General features: G+C 32.1%; 1 pseudogene; it reads left to right on the forward strand.

Annotated features, from left to right (window-relative positions):
* The first annotated feature begins 619 nt into the window (after window positions 1–619).
* LOC121120047 (small ribosomal subunit protein uS5-like) lies at window positions 620–4,749 on the forward strand (annotated as a pseudogene).
* The last annotated feature ends 584 nt before the right edge of the window (window positions 4,750–5,333 follow it).

Raw genomic sequence — 5,333 nt, forward strand, 5'->3', positions numbered from 1 at the left:
CAACCCAATGAATTTTCCAGATCTTATAAAGCCTATCGTATTGCTTAATAAAAATATATAATATGGGTCTTGTGTCCGGATCCGAAGGACTCTGCTACGGTAGAGGTAATTTGTATTATCTGGGACCAAAACAGTCTTTTGGTAATCAAACATTTCAAGATCTTAAAAGAGATTGGAGGGATTTTCCGAATATTAAAAACCTTATGGTATTGCTTAATACTTAGTCCTAGTAAAAAATTCAATATTGCATTGGATCGCATGGTTATTCAAATGTTATTAGAACAATAACTAATAATTAAGTTATAATATTGATAACTTTGTACTATTCATTGGTTCTGCATCAGTAGCCAACCTTAATCGGGATTCTATTTATTTAGGTCCAAACATTCTCTTCAATGTTCATAAAATTTAAAACACATATTCGTCTAAATTTGGTTTGGGATCTATATCCGAAAGTTCAATTAGCCGAAATTTACTCGAGTATTTATGTATGAAGATATGAACCGACCTGGATTCAAGAAAATGTAGATATGTCCTATCTTTACTACATCATCTAGATTTTGGTTCAAGATCATTGAGGTACTCTTGAAATCTGAATGGAAGAAGATGTTGAATAATTATGCAATTGGCTGTATTAGATGACTTTGAAGAGAAAATCATTCTTCCATCGTTCTATGTGAACATCGTGAGTAATAATCCAGATTTTAATTCAATTAAATATTGCCCTTTTTAATTTCATACTATCACAATACGAGTTATTTGGGATTAAAAGTATTTTTAAACATATGATGGACCCAGTAAATACAATTTGGAGTGAACATTTTTCAGGCTTAAGGTTTTTTTACAGGACTATGGTATCTTCTGCTGGAGAAACCCTTATCAGCGATATTTTAGAATTTGAGTATAAAATAGAATAAGATATACTTATCAAATATATTTGGCCTGTAACGGCCTCCCTGCTATGTTTCAAATCCACAAAGAGGGGTTTATTGAATTTATAGCTACACCAAATTTTATTATTTATTTTATAAATTTTTTGGTTCGTACATAAAGAAAAATGAATAAGTCAAACGTACAAATGAAAAATCGGGTATTTTTTTGGTCAAACTCAAAATTTGCATGGTAATACTGACATTTTAATAATGTTTTGAGGGACATCAGCTTAGTTTTCATGATGTTCCATTAGATCAACTAAAATCAGCTATGACGAAGGAGAATAGAATAAACAGTTGCATGGGCAAGAATTATTTTGATGTGGATCCTCAATTCTACTTTAAGTCCAACAATGTATAACTACATAACAAATCCTCAAGATTACTCTCCGTCTTTTAAGAGCACAAGCGAATTTTCTATCAGATTTATAATAATATTGAATGTAGTAAGATAAGAAGTTTGACTCCTCTTGAGTTAAATAATATTCTAAACGGCTTAAGAAAAGAAAATTCTTCATTCCATAGATAACCCATCCCAAAAAGAAAATATATACACGATTTACTTCAATATTTTATTTAAAGTGGCTGAAAACTTATGAAGGACCCTGTAGAATGTGCATCATTCATTCAAAGGATTCTTGATCACATAAAAGTATGAATTAATTTATTAACTAATGACTTAATTGTTACTTCTTATATTTAAATTTTATTGTTGACTCATAGCTCCTACATAGGTATTTATGTAAATTAGATCATCAAACAACCTGTCATAATAACAGAGATATAATCCAACAACAAAAATGAATAGTAATAAAATTAGTTTCGATTATGTGTAGTCCCAGTGTAGGCTTCACCTATGTACATATGTACGAGTTCAACATCATATGATGATATAATGAACATGCCAGACATTGTAACAAGGGGCTCATTGCGAAAAAAATAATAAAAATCTCAAATACCTAACGTAACCTTTAGCTACTTACATTATGCATAGCTTAGCATAGGTAACAGCTTAATTGATAAAGAAATAATAGTATGACCGTAGATACGTAGTGGGTAGAGCTTAAATAAGTAATTAAGCCTTTGGCTTGAAATTATTTTTTTATGCTTCTTCTACCCGCCCCCCTATTATTGTTAACGCAAGGTTAAATATTATATGTGCATAGTGTTGGACTCGAGCATTAGTCGAACTCGAAAAAAACTCATTAATGAAAAAAACTTCCTAGAAATTACTCGAACTTCGCCATTTTTTTTTTGGGGGGGGGGGACTTGGACTTGATTGGAACACAAAACTTCGAAAAATTTACCTCTTCTCTCTCCAAATCAATGAGTTTGAAACCACTAATTACTTCTTGGGTCCTACTTTGAAGGATGGAGAGAGCTCTCAAACTCATGCTAGTATAAAAAGAAAACTGGGCTGATCGGATAACACGTTTCAAGGTTGCTATTGGAGACTTTAATGGTCACGGTGGACTTGGAGTATAATGCTCCAAAGAGGTTGTCGATGCTATTCGTCGTGCCATCATTTACGCCAAACTCTCCATTGTCCAAGAAAGAAGAAGTTTCTGGGATAATCAGATTGGCCAGACAGATAAAAGTTACTCAAACTGTGGCTTAATTTAAATGTGTTTTATATCTGTCCCATGTTCCTAGCATTGTGAAAACTTAAGCCTTTACTTCACCAGATCTATGGAAGCAATCTGTCTTTTAGAAGTCTCCTTACCAAGATTTTACTGATTATTTGCCCCGAAATGACGTAAAAAAAGAAGAAGAACCACATTAGATATTATGTGGAAATTTTGGAAAATCGAGCTAGAAAATGATGACTCGAATCCAACACTATTATTATGTATTACTCTATGTATAAAGCTCATAGAGTGAGTGGAAGTAGTCAGAAATGCTTAACTTAGTTAAATAGAAGGAACCCCATTTAATAATAATATTACGCCTTCCTACTTTGAATAGTAATGAGTACCTTGACGTAACCTGAAGCCCCTTGGACTATGAAATCATAAGTATAATATTTTTTTTTCTTACAAAAAAAATCGACAGTTTTAACGAACCTACGGATGTATAATCATTATTATAAAATCTTATTCTTTTTCTTCCATCTCTCTTCAACCATTTGGAAGTTTTTTAAAAAGATGTAGGAAAAGAGAATGACGTCATCATCTCACCAAAAATAATAATATAGTGGTCAAAATCAAGTAATAATCTAATTGAGCCGAAAGAGTACTATCGTCAATTTCTATCAACAAATTAAAGAGATTGATCCTTTCAGGGGCGTCTGCAGGTATTATTATTATTTTGTTTTGGTAGGGAGAGATTAATTAATTTTTTGAGGGGTCTATAGCCCTCCCTGCTAGGGTCAATGCCGTTGAAAATATCGCAAATTGCAACACTAAAAGCAGCGAAAATGCGTTGTGACACTATAAAAGCATTATAAATTGATAGATCAAATTTCAAGGGGTACATATCATGGCCTAATTCAGTCCCATGAAATTTATTGAAGGTTCGAAACTATAGTTAATATTTTAGGGTATCATAATTTATCGTAGAAATTTTGAATACAAAGACAATTATTGGTAAAATATTGGGTTGTTAGACTGCTCTATTTTGGATTAATAAGATCCTTTCCCTTTTCTACAGGGAAAATAAAACAAACTAACTTTGCCTCATTTTGAGGCTTCTCAGGCATTTTAACTTGAACAAAAAGGGATTTTATGTTCAAATTAGCCATTTTTAAGCCACTTCTTCTGTTCCAAATATGATACTATGACTATAAAATTATAGTTTCTATATTTATTAGTATTTGGTGTACCAGAAAAAAATAATGTGCATCTTGTTTTAAAAATTTACAATGGTTAAATAGAGTAGAATAAATGATTTATGAAAAAGTTATGTTGTAAAAAATAAGAAATTTTACCTTGATTGATTTTGTTGCATATTGACAAAATAGAAATAAAATTTCCCTACAAATATGGTACGTCAATATAAAAACAATATTGAGCAAAAATCAGGAATAAAGAAAATCAACAATGTATTTTTTTACTTCATATCTACAGTCAATCTTAGGCATTGTATTCAAATTTGTGGGATGAGTCAAAATTAAATCAAGAATTCTAGTTATAGTTTAAAACTTTCATTTGCTTTAAGCGACTTATATTGGCCCCGATATGACCTTTCAAATACAATCCGTCAATTTCTCAATCTTTTATTTTGACAAGTAATTTTGTCTGTTTAGTAGATTTTCTCGAGAGGACACATTTTCAATGACGTGCCCGGTCTAACTTAAGCGGTTATATCAGTTCTTACATTTCAACAGTTTCGGTCTCGGTTTCGAAATTCAGTCTAGGTTCTTTTTTATACAGGCCTAGTTTGGTAACAGGCACTTAAAACTAGAGGCGTTGCTAGAATATTCGGACACAAGAAATGATATTAGATACAAACAGGGCAGCAGCTACACTATACGCAGACCCCGTAGTGCCCAAGTTACATCAGGGGCTCCCACGATTAAGGTTACATAAGGCAAACGTTTTAAAAGTGGGGCCGTGAGGGGAGGGTAAAGGGAGGCAGGATGATGGAGAATAGTGGACTGCTTTTAGTCAACACATAAAGAATCTACATGTTCCGTATAAAGGGAGCCTCACCTAAAAATGTATAAGTGGAGGGGGCCTTTGCATAGTAAAGTTTGGGAGACCCAGGCTTAAGAATGTAGATGAAATTTTAAAAGATTACAAATAAACCCAAAAATACAAGAAACAAAAATAAACACAGACCGATCAGCAATATATTCCGGTCCGAGTTCCGGTCGTAGTCCGAACTTGTGGGTTCTGGTTCTTACTGCTAGGCCGATAAAGGCTCAACTTAGTTCATTTTTGCAAAACGAGTGTATATATAATTCATATTAAAAGGAAAAAGGGAGTATGTACATACAGTACAAAAAAAATAATTTCTGTGACTTTAGATGAGGTTTAGCAACGAGCATGTGCAGAGTTAAATAAAAGTGGAGTGCATATATGCCATATATTTATGGGGTTATAAATCCAAAGCATTTTTTCGCAATAAAGTTTTGTTATTGCTGGCAAATGTTTCTTTTTTTTTTTTCTTTTTTTTTTTGCATCTTTATCATTATTATTTCATTCTGGAGGGGATAACCAATAAGTATTAAGGAACTACGTATGAAGAAATTGAGAGTAACACTGAATATTTTTATAGAGTTATCTTCCAATTTTTATACATCAAATATATATATTATTTAAGCAAAATATGTCTGTTTGTCGATCCCTAATAATTCTGAGCAATGTCAGATACTACCTCTAGTATTTAGTATACCTATACAAAAATAAAATAAAAAGTATTGTCAACTAATAATATGTCATTTTACAATGGGGATCAAAA

Source organism: Lepeophtheirus salmonis, chromosome 6, assembly GCF_016086655.4.
Source record: "Lepeophtheirus salmonis chromosome 6, UVic_Lsal_1.4, whole genome shotgun sequence".
Lineage (NCBI taxonomy): Eukaryota > Metazoa > Arthropoda > Copepoda > Siphonostomatoida > Caligidae > Lepeophtheirus > Lepeophtheirus salmonis.